Source organism: Felis catus, chromosome D3, assembly GCF_018350175.1.
Source record: "Felis catus isolate Fca126 chromosome D3, F.catus_Fca126_mat1.0, whole genome shotgun sequence".
NCBI lineage: Eukaryota > Metazoa > Chordata > Mammalia > Carnivora > Felidae > Felis > Felis catus.
Window position 1 is genome coordinate 84,185,759 of NC_058379.1, and position 13,118 is coordinate 84,198,876.

The following is a 13,118-nucleotide window of genomic DNA, read 5'->3' on the forward strand; positions in this document are numbered from 1 at the left end:
ATTTAAAAACAAAAACTCAAGCCCTTCAAAAATTAAGTGTTATGTTCTTATATTATTCTAAACTGGATGTGACCAGAGAGTAGACAATTAAGACTTAAAATTTTAAACCTAATTAGTCAACACATGTAATTATTCTAATGATTTGCTTCCACTAGATAAATTCTACAAGTTGATCCTTATATAATTATTTGCCAATATATATATTATATTGTCCAATTGTATATTTGCCAACATATAATTTATTTTCCAAGCTTATAATAAAAAGTTTTGTCAGTTTTTATTAGGGAAATTTTTGTGACTCTTAATTTCTGTCTTAAGGTATAAACACATTCCTTTATTTCATATGGAGCAATCGGCTCTTGTCTTTCCAGGGTGGTTATTCTATAGCCGGCAATATTTTAGAAAAGAGTTTTCCTAACAGGAAAATCATGCACAACACATTGGTTCTTGCTCTGGTATCACTCTCCATTTTCTCTTGTCCAAAGTCTTGAAAACTATTTTCCAACACATTTTGTCCATATTAAAACTTTTCAAGTGGGAGAGTATCTGGTCTTACTTACTCCATGTTGGCCAGAATGGGTATCCCCATTTCTTTTTATTTTTAGAATGTTTTCTTCTCAATTCCTTTCACTGTCTCTTTCTCTAAGGACAGGATCTGTTATGTTTCAGCTCATATTTTCTTTCTAATTTAGGCTTCATTTTGGACGTGGTTTATTTCCTCTATTTTTATGGTTTTTCTTGAGGTAGACTCTCTCACTTCTGAATTTCACTCCTTTTTATTTGATGCTAGTTCACATATTATAATTTCCCTACCATATTATATCTAGTTTTGAAATTGTAAGCTGCGGTTTTGAATTATTTTATAAACATGTCCTTCTGTTGACATGCTTTTCTATTTATGATGTTATTGTTGATGATACTTGAGAATGTAATTGTGCCTTGATCCTTCCCTGTTGCTGGTTTTTATGTGAAATTATTTGTCTGAACAACTTTTTCAGCTGGATCTGCCCCTAGTCCCCAGACTTGTTTGTTTTTTTTTTTTTTTCTCTCATTTTTGTAGTAACTTACATTCTGAGATTTCTTTTATTTCCCTTCACTATGTTTATCTGAACTTTCACTTCCGGATCCACAGGTGTCTTGACCTTGGACTTCTCATCCTCCAAAACTGTGAGAAATAAATATCTTCTTTAAGCCATCCAGTCAAAGGTGTTTTGCCCTAGCACAAAGACAACTAAGACAACTTTATATCATTTACACTTCTAAGTATAATTAATGTAGTAGTTACTGAATATAGTGCCCATCACTAAATTGATAAAGCAAGGAATTTAAATCTGCTAAAACAATGGTAAAAATGTAATTATTTAAAATAGCTTGGGCAGAAAACCAACTGAATATTTGTATAATATAATGAGAATAATCTTTCACTGCCATCACGTGAAAGCAAATTTTCCTTTTCTTTCATAGAATTTTCCTGATTCACTTTTATTATGTGAGTCAAAAAGACAAATAATTATGCAAAACATGTTTTTTTAATTTTAAATATGACTTTTTGTTTTAATTAAAGCTTAAAATATCAATTCAAGAAGAATCATATAAATAATAATGTAATTTACTCCATATATTTCAATAATATTACTGCCTTTTAAAAGACAAATATGTGGGCACTTGGATGGCTCAGTCAGTTAAATCTCTGACTTCAGCTCAGGTCGTGATCTCATGGTTCATGAGTTCCGACGCTGCATTGGGTTCTGTGCTGACAGCTTAGAGTCACGAGCCTGCTTCAGATTCTGTGTCTCCCCTGTTCACGCTCTGTCTCTCTCTCTCTCTCAAAAATAAAATAAGCTTTAAACAAAAAAAATTTAAGGCAACTTTGCATGAATTAATTGTCAAGGGGTTTATAACATTTATACCATAAAGGACAAATAAAGACAAGAAACGTACAGGGATGCCTGGGTGGCTCAGTTGGTTGAGCGTCAGATGTCAGTTCAGGTCATGATCTAGTGTTGGTGGGTTCAAGCCCTACATCAGGCTCTGTGCTGACAGCTCAGAGCCTGGAGCCTGCTTTCGATTCTGTGTCTCCCTCTCTCTCTGCCCCTCCCCTGCTCAGGCTCTGTCTCTCAAAAAATAAAATAAAAACGTTAAAAAATCTTTAAAAGACAAGTAACATACATACAGGATCCCTCTAAAGAAAGTGAATTCAGTCTTATGGTATTAAATAATAAAGAGTGTCTATCCTTTACCAAATTCGCATTTCAAACTACTTTGAGATGTCGTGGAAAGAGAATTATTAAGTTATGCTTCATGAGAATATTTATAAGACAGTAAATTTATTGAAATTTTTGAGACCTGCATCTTTAAACATCTTTCTAATTTTTTTTTTTTTTTTAGCTCTGGTATAGGTAACATACAATTTTATATTAGTTTCATGTGTATAATATGGTGACTCAACAACTCTATACATAACTCAGTGTTCATGGTAATAAGAGTACTCAATCCTCTTTATCTATTTCACCCATCCCCCCATTCATCTAACCCTTTCACGTATATTTACCCTTTCTGTATATTTAAATAAGGCTCTTTTTCTCTTTGTCTCTTTTTTCTGTTTCTTTTCTCTTCTTAAATTCCACGTATGAATGAAATCACATGGTATTTGCCTTTCTCTGACTGACTTATTTCACTTAACATTATACCCTCCAGATCCCTCCATGTTGTTGCAAATGGCAAGATTTTATTTTATTTTTTATGGCTGAGTAATACTCCATGCTATATATATCCATTCTATATCCATTCTTCTATATGCATTCATCTGTTCGTGGACACTTAGGTTGCTTCCAAATCATGGCTATTGTAAACCGGGCTGTAATAAAAAGAGGGGTGCATATATCTTTTCAAATTAGTGTTTTCATTTTCTCTGGGTAATGACTCTGTAGTGGAAACAAGTCTATTAATTTTTTGAGGAGTCTCCATACTATTTTCCATGGTGGCTGTGCCAGTTAACATTCCTATCAGTGCACAAAGCTTCCTTTTTCTCCACATCCTCACCTGTACTTGTTCCTTGTGATTTGATTTTAGCCATTAGGACAGGTGTGAGGTAACATCTCATTGTGGTTTTGATTTGCACTTCCCTGAGGTTTAGTGATGTTGACCACTGTTTCACATGCTTGTTGACCATATGTATCTTTTCTTTGGAAAAAATGTCTGTTCGTGTCTTCTGCCCTTTTTGTTTTTTTTTTAAGTAGGCTCCAGGCCCAACATGGGGCTCAAGCTGATGATCCCGAGATTAAGACTCACATGCTTTACCAATTGAGCAAGCCAGCCACCTCTGCCCATTTCTAATTGGATTATTTGGGTTTGGGGGCTAAGTACTTTAAGTTCATTATATATTTTGGATACTAACCCCTTAACAGATACATCATTTGCAAATATCTTCTCCCATTTGGTGCACTGTCTTTTTGTTTTATTGATGGTTGCCTTCACCGTGTAAAAGCTTTTTATTCAGTACAGTCTCAGTAGTTTAAATTTGCTTTTGTGTCTCTTGCTAAAGGAGACGTATCTAGAAAAATATTTTTGCAACTGATGTCAAAGAGATTACCGCCTGTATTTTCTTCTAGGAATTTTATGGCTTCAGGTCTCACATTGAGATCTTTGATCTATTTTGAGTTCATTTTTGTATATGGTGTAATAAAATGATCCAGTTTCTTTATTGGGCACATAGCTGTCTAGTTTTTCCAACACTATTTGTTGAAGAGACAGCTTTTTTTTTTTTCCCATTGTATATTCCTCCCTCCTTTTTCACAGATTAACTGACCAAATAATTGTGGGTTTATTTCTGGGATCTCTATCCTGCTCTATTGTTCTGTGTGTCTATTTTTGTGGTGGTACCATACTGTTTCGATTACGACAGCATTGTGTTATATCTAGAAATCTGGTATTGTGATAACTACAGCTTTGTTCTTCTTAATGATGATTTAAGCGGTTTGTAAGAGTGGGCCAAAAAGATTATGATGGGAGTTTTGACATTTATTTTAACATATTGTGCTCTAAGTATTGTTTTTTAATTTTTTTATAAAATTTTTATAAAAATTTTAAATTTTTATACTTTGAGCCTCAAAAGCCACATGCCCAAATATATTTTTGGTCTCACATATATTTGATAAAAACCTGTTCAAATTTTTAAAATAATAAATCTAGCTGATGGAAGTACAAATCGTGACATTAAACGCTGGAGCTCTGGTAAAAACGAGTGCCAAATGAGAATGGCTATACAAATTCACAGTGAATAGAATTTTTTAAACTTTATTCAAGTTCTATTTCTAAAAATTATTTGCTTCTTAATAATGGGAGAGTCCTTGACGTATTACCTCAGGTCTTTCGTATGCAAAGTAAACTAGCTGGCCTGAGAAAAAACTTTTTAGCATAAATGACAGTTCAATACTTTCATAAATATCTCTCTACTTGCTGTTCAATGGTGATGATTTCAGTTAACTTGGCAAGATATTTCTCCCCATTTAATTTTATTTTGACAATTAAAAAGATACTACTGAAAATTGGGGTTTTGTCATAAAGCTATAAACAAGGCCATTTGGCAATTTTCACCAGATTTTTGAATTTACGCCATAATTTGTGAAACAAAGTAAGCATCCTGAAAAATGTTATTTGTCATGCAAATTACTGCAGAAACATCACTCCCTCTTTGCTCTCTAATGTTAATTATCAAAGTAAATATATTTTGAAATGTTTCTATTAAATAATCAACAGAATTGTTGAAGAAAATATTCTGATTATCAAGATCATTTATACATATGTATTCAAAATATTTTTGTTGCTTTAGTTTATGTTTGAATAGTAAAGGAAATAATTTCCTCAAATCTATAACTACTGTACAAAGACATTGAGAGCATGTTTTTATATTAACGTTCTGCCTAATGTTATGGTTTGCTCATCCAAATTTATTGAAATAGACTTTCATATGATAATGCTAATTATGGGACATTTGAAAATTCTCTTCTGTATTATGAGTTTAGGAAATTTACACACAACTGAAAATATACCCACTTGATATTTCTAAAAAAGGCAACTGACTGACTCTTCCAGAGTTTAGTGAACAAAAACAAAATTTGTAGACCAAATTTTAATAGACAAAATTATTATTGTTGTTATTGTTATTTTGCTTTTGCTAGGGCTAAATTTTTCATGCACTTAATCTGTTTCATGTCTCATTCTAAGTTTTTACTTTTTGTAAAGTTTATTTATTTATTTTGAGAAAGAGAAACAGTGTGTGGGGAGGGGCAGAGAGAGGGAGAGAGAGGGAGACTCCCAAGCAGACTCTATGCTCTCAGTACAGAGCCCGATGCTGGGCTGGAACCCAAGAACCCTGAGATCATGACCTGAGTCAAGATCCAAAGTCAGATGTTTAACCAACTGAGCCACCCAGGAGCCCCTAGATTTTACTTTTTTTACTCCATTTTAGAAACTAGATATTGATCCTCAACTTATTTCTTGACTGGAAGTTTTGTTTAGTTTTGTTTTAAAATTGAAGTAAAATTAACATACACTATTATATTAGTTCCAGATGTGCAACGTAGTAATTCAGTATGAAATTGGAAGCTTAGATTTTGATCTTTTTGTTCTGTCTGTGCCTGAGACCAAGTCTGATTAATCCACTTCTACTTTGCCACTTAAATTATCTCTGAAATATGCTAGTATTTAAAAAAAATAAATGAACAAGTTGTCATTCATAAAAATGTTCAGAATATTTTTAAAAAGCAGACTAACAGATATGTAAAATCATATTTAGCATCGGACTGATAGTTTGCTTAATAGTCTTATGTTAATTTAAGTCAAATTCCCTAGTTAATTTAGAATTCAGCCTGCTCTTCATAATCAAACAATAATAATTGAAAATAAAATGTATGTTACTATAGTGTATATTCTCAACCTGAAATAAAGTAACCAGGGAATTGCATTTAGTGAGGGAAAGAAATGGTATTAGGTATTTGCTTTGGTTTTTCAATTTGATAATAGCAATATGTTGGGCCAACTTTTCATTAAACCAAATTTTTAACACCCCAATGACTTTTATTATATATTAATTGCTTCTTTCTATTTTGTTTGATTCAAGCTGTTTGTCTACTAACCATATAATGATAATCCCACAATGATGATACGCTTTATGAACATAACTAAGGACTATTAACTTCTATTTAAGAAAAATATAGGTAAAACATTTAGTTTGCCATAAAATCATATATTTACCGTTAATTAAATATAAGAATTTTTTGAGAGTAATAGCATAAAAATTACCACAACATCCATATTTGGTTTGAAATTCTGTTTTGTTTCTACTGTGTTGTACTATTTGCAAAATTTATTTGATATTTTTAGAAATAAAGATAAATTCAAGGAAGGGCTTGAGTTTGTTCTAGAGTGTTGAGGAGATTGTGTAATATAGTTTTGTTTGTATGCCCATAAATAGTAATATTCTATTCTTAAATGTTAAAGATATAGTGAAAATATACTAGAAACAGTCTAACAAAGATCTTAAGATATTAGTTTATATCATATTTGCAAAGCTGTCATGATTCTGACTAATACAATACATAAAATCATAAAATAATCGTTTGGGGAAAAAATAAGTATCTTGTTATTTGGAAACATTTTGATTATATACTCAAGAAATCTGAAGGGACTTAACTGGGCAATTATTACAATAAAGTTCACTAGATTTTCTAAATACAAGACAAATAGTAAATGAAGAAGCTTACCTATTATTTGAAACAGAAAAGCTAAATATTGTAAAGATGAAATGTTTTCTAATTAATTCAAGTGTATCACAAGCTCATTTAAGTGACCTGGTGTATGTGATAAACAAAGAAACAAACAAATTTAGTAAAGGGTCACTGCCTTGTGCCAGATATGAGCTAATAGAAAAATAAGATATTTATAATAAATTGCAAATGCTTAGTCATTACAACATGATATGACTTAATAAAATTTTACTGCTATCATTACTCCATAATTATCTTTATTATATAATTACCACAATATATTAGAAGTGGCGTAATTCATATTTAAAGGCAATACTCCAAAAATCAATTCCAGCAGTTAAAAGAGTGCAAATCACAACAAACACACAAACAAAAAACAAATAAATAAATTGGAAGATCGTTTAATGGAATATTTGTAGAAAATCATGTTAGAAAGACGTTTTTAGAAAAAACATAAATATCATAGGTCTTGATGACTGTGTCATGATGAGATATCTAGATTAAAAATATTTAAGATTGAAAAAATTTAGCATTTTCTTTGAACGATGATTTATTACGGTAGATTAGTATATTACACATAAAATAATAAATGTTTCCATCACTGTATAACTATATGCCATGGAACTCATTAATGAACTTTATTTTGTTTTCTTAACTTTAAATAATTGAGTGTTATTGATATCTCACCTACAAAATCCAAATTTCATACATATGGGATCGCCATAAAAATATAAGACCAAAGGGGCAGCCGGGTATTTGAGACATATACCATTCAGACCTTCAGAAAGGGGTAGGGATCCGGGGATATGAAGAGAAGGGAGGCATTTCGCAGGAAAGGTGAGGAGATATTTGGAAAACAAAGATTACCCTGGTAGATAAGTTTCTTCAGTAAAAAAGAATCTCTAGGAATAGATCTCTTTCTGGTACAGGCCCCATTTCCAATGTAAATTTAGGCCGTGAGATGGAAGTAAAGAGCTTTTCCTGAATCTGTGGGGTTCTGATGGCCTTCAGCAAAAAATAATCCTTGTGCCAAAGAGGCACACTTTACACCTGCTCCCCTCAGCAGCCACTGGCATCCGTGAGCTGTTCTGGCCCTCACAGCCAGGTCTTGGTATTCTTCTCTTGAACACAACCAATATTATATCAGAGAAGCTCTGTCTGTGGCCTAGCTGGATCAAGACAAAATAGTTTCACTCTGCAATCATGTTTTAACAAATTTACAAACATGAAGAGTGTACGAACCATAATATGAACATTAAACATCCCTTTATCCTGGCTAACAAAATGACTTCTACTTCTTAACCAATCGCAGCTTTGGTTTTTCTTCATCTCTACCACCATATAGACAAGATTTATAAGATACGGAAAGATAGATTTGTCCCCAATTCCTGATAGCATCTGATATTATGAAAAACCCTGACTTCTTGATGTCTCCCCAACATTACCTGGCATGAGATTAAATCCTATAATTAGTGCTTGATAGCAGCCTCTTGTTGTGATGTCTGTAGTTCCCTATAACTGTGATCTCCTTCATTGCAATGAGTTATACATTCAACTTCTTCAACTACAGATGTGTACTTGGCAGTCTCTGAATGCAGGGCATTGACAGATCCAATTCAACTTTAAGCAGAAATAGTACGTCTATTAGCTATGTATAGTATATTCTATGGGCTTAACTGATTTCACTAACCCATTCCCCAAATGTCGTTTGCTACGGTAGCAGTAACCTGTCTGGAAATGACAATCAGGCTAACAATAGCCTTGAAGAGTTATCTGAGCTCACTCTGAGATAAGTCTACTTTTAACTTCTCTCTTAACGATTTTAGTAAATTTAATTAGTATTATAGGACATATATCAATTCATATTTAACTGTGTTCACTTTATTTACTCCTAAAAGTTGAATAGTCACCACAAGATACATTAACATTGATTTCCTGGTACCCACTCTAAATTAATATGAGTCCTTGATATATAAATATGTGCAGCAGGCTATTAATAGCAAGCTGGAATGTTTCAGATGCCTATTGAGTTTGTATGAAGTTAAAAAAATGATGTGACTAACTACAGTACAAGCTACACTAGAATCAGACTTAGAAAGCTTTATAATAAAGTCCAAATGCCATTTAAATACTGAAAGTTCCATTAGAGTGTGGGGATTGTTGGGGAGGAAACTTTTTATTCTATCCTTCACGGGTTCTTTTTATGTATAATTAAATTGACGTGAGACAGAGTAACAGGAGAAAAACAAATTTAATTTTGTGCATACAGGAATCCCATATAATGAGAGGTTCAAGGACAGAAAGGTAAAATGAAGTATATGCCATATTGAGCTAAGTAATAGGGTAGGACTCTGGGGTTTCAAAGGGGAGGAAGGGAGTCCACAGGGCAATGAGAAGAAAAGGAGATGTTAATTAAATGTCTTTCTTGCCATACAAATGGGTCATTCAGATAAAATTTATCTCCGGTAATAACTCCTACTCTGAGAAAGAACCTAAGCATAGACTCTTCCAGGGAGTTAAGGGAAGGGCAAATTATAGTGATAAAACGTCTCTGGTTGCTAGAGGGAAAAAACATATTTACTTCTCAGAAAGGATATGTACGTATATATTTTCAAATGGGATATGTTGTAAATGGAGTGTGCTGTATTTCTCAGCATAGAAATACGTGTGTGGTTGTTCTGGATTGAGTGTTCCATGAGCTTTAACAAGGAGATGCAAAACTGGATATACACACAGTAGAGCATTTCCCACTCATATCATTTTACTCAAATAGACGGATAGCCCAAAATGGATGGGCAGTTATGCTCTACAAGGTCATCATGAGAGGCACCAAATAGCTCTTTGCTTTCTTTGAGCATATCTCCACATCTTATGATCTTTCATACAGACTTCTGGGTTAGGGGAAGCATATATGTAACAGTAATACAAAATAATTAAAACTATGTGAAGGAGATAGTCATGGTTCTTTTTCTCTTCTCTGGTTTTGGATTTCAGTTGTATGTGGTATCAGATGGAATGCTTTTCAGCATTTCTGAAATGTCCCTTTTGTAAAGGTATCATATTTATTTTTACAGTCACAATTGAGTAAAGGCAAACAAATGTCTGTACTAAGTTTCAAGAAAACCTAGCTAACTGGTCCTTTCTGAAAATTGTTTATCTACAGTTCAAACACAGAAATCAGAATTGGAAAATAATCATTTCTTTTTTGAATGGTGGCAATACAAAGCTTAGAAGGAGTTAGAAAGAAATGATTTGCTCGTGTAATTGCAGTATACTTATTGCAATGCCATTCTCAAAAATTGTTTGTCTGATATTTTTGTGACTTTCACGGTCACACTAAAGGAAGTGATCATACTGTTTACACCATCGTGAGCATCTGGTTCAACTGAATATGATGTGTTATTATTAATTACTATTTGGCCATTGTAATTTTTCTAACATTCTACTGACAGATTATATTCTTTGGGTTTATCCTCAAGAATCCTCTCTTCTTAGTGCACATGTCTACTTTTCTTACACTGGACAATTCACGAACATATTTAGGATTATGATGACTTTATGTTCAAAAAACCATCCAATAAACATTTATTCAATGCCATCTTAGTGCCAAATATTTTTTAAGTTTATTTATTTATTTTGAGAGAGAGAGAGAGAGAGAGCTCACACATGTGAACAGGGGAAAGACAAAGAGAGAAAGAGAGAAAGAATCCCAAGCAGGCTCTACACTGTCAGTCCACGGTCCCGTGCAGGGCTCCATCCCATGAACCGTGAGATCATGACCTGAGCCAAAACCAAAAGTTGAATGTTGAACCAGTTGAGCCACGCAGGCACCCCTCTATGTGCCAAATATTATACAAAGGACAGAGTGAGACAGCATTCAAGAAAACGCACAATTCCTGCCATGATATAAATTGCATTTTTATGTGAAGATACAAATTTTAATAAACATTAGTTTCATGTCTAAGTCCCACATACAAGATGACATGTGAGGCAATATTTAGAAGAGAGAAGGCACTGAAGCACACTATTATCCACAGGAGGAGTACCACGGAGAGGAAAAGCAGCCTGTGCTATGTCAAGGAGGGAACGGGCCACCTGTGTTGAAGGAGCAGTAGAGAGACTGAGACAACCACAGAGAGTGAATGGGGAGAGGCAGGCGGGACCCACAAGCCACTGTAGGCTCTTTGATTCTCCCTCAGAATGAAAAAGAAGGCTGGTGGAGGGCACAGAGTCCGGGAGTGATCTGCTTTAGAAATGTCGCTCTCTTGCTTTGTAGGAGATATTGTAGTAGGACATGTGGGCAAGCAGAACATTGAGCTAGAAAATATTGTAATAATATAGGAAAGAAATGATGATAGACAGGCTGAGAGACCCTAATGTCATTATTGAGGCTTCTTAGAACCTGCATAATGGCAGTCAACGTGAACTTCCAATATGGCGAAACAAAATTTTTCATGTGAAATGAAGTCTCTCTTTTCTAATTTTAATAATATCTGGCCTTTGTTTGTTTGTTTTTTTGTTTCATGAGGTCTATAGGAATGACATAGTAGAGTCCCCTCCTTAAGGGATGTGGTAAGAAAAGACTTCAAGACAAGGGAAGGCAACCTGGCCATGTGCATACGTGACATCCCTCATGACCCTGTAACATGAGACCACCCGATCAGACTGTATGTGTATATGTTACCCATATATGGGAAACAAAGAAGTAGAAAATGTATAAAAGGCTACACCATGCAGCTCTGGGGCTCAGCTTTTTAGATATGAACCCAACTGACCCTTTGCTGTCACGAATAAAGTTGCTGCCTGGAAAGAAAAGCTTCGGTGTCACAATTCTGCACAAGAATCCTGCTACAATGAAATTTAATTGTTTAGGTTTACTGTGTCCTAGAAGTATTTTGTTTCTAGACCAGAACAGTCCAACAGAACTTCCTTTGATGATGGAAATATTCTCTTTGCCGTCCAATACGAAAGCCACAAGGTACATGAGAGCACTTGGAATGTGGCTATTGTGACTGAAAAACTAACTTTTTAATTTATTTTAATTCATATTAAGTTTAAACACATACACCTGTGGTTAGTGGAACCTATTGCACAGTGCAGTTCTAGAAAATAATAGCTAGTTCCAGTGTACAGGGAGATTGTTATTGGAAGAGTTCCATATTGAAGGAAGAATTCCAAATTGTTATCAATTTTTTTATTTTAAATCTAAATGACAATTACAAGAGTGTTCACATTATAATTCTTGGGCAAATATACCTTTATGTTTATGGATTTTTTAGTATTTAATTATTATTTTTTTAATGTTTAGTTTTGAGAAAGCTCAAGCAGGAGAGGGGCAGAGAGAGGGGAGCAGAGGTTCCTAAGTCGGCTTTGGGCAGCAGATGTGGGGTTCGAATTCACAAACCGGAAGATCATGACCTGAGCTGATGTCAGACACTCAACCAACTGAGCCACCCGAGGGCTCCTTGATATTTTATTATTTTACACACACACACACATGCACACACGCACGCACACACAGAGCAACCAGACAGAGCAAATTGCTAAGAGCACATTAATTCTATACATCTATTAATCAAAGGAAAACTAAGGGTTCTATTATTGATTTTTTCCCTTGGGAAAGACATAGCTTGATTTTACATCATTGTAAACTGAAAGGTCTCAGCGATGTGTGTGGTTGAAGAGATTTTTTTTGTCTTTATTTGGAAATCAAATTTGCCCCCAGTGTTCTCACTGACGTCTAACTTGCCAACTGTTATTTGAGACCATGAACCCAGAAAGCAGACAGTAGGAGAAGGACAAGAAATTATTAACCACAAGTGGAAAAATATTAATTTGGGGGAAATAGGATGTTTAATAATAGAAGAGTATTGTTATCTTTGTTACTGAAATATTTTTCTACTTTCAATTTGATGCAGTCTTTAGAAAATTATTTTAATTTTGTGTCTGTTTTCTCCTAATCTTTAATTTATTCGGTATTTCCCCTGGGGAAAATACTCCAGTATTTTCTCCTAATCCTTAATGTATTACTCCAGTATTTCCCACTTGAAGTGTCTCAGGTTTGGAGGTACCTCAGAGGACAGCAAGATGTGGCCACCAAACATATGCTGAGTCCACACTCAGTCCGAGAGGATCATCAGTTCTCTTTCACCCATGAACACAGAGTCATAGCTTTGCAAGTCTTAGGATGTGAAAAAAATGTGTTTTGAAAGACTTCTGGAGATCATTTAATTCAACGTGCAGATTATTACTCAATGGAGTGCAATGCAACGGGCCAGACAATTTTATATTACACTTTTAAGTGGTCTAGACAAAAGTATTTTTTTCAAATTTAATAATAAATTAATAGAG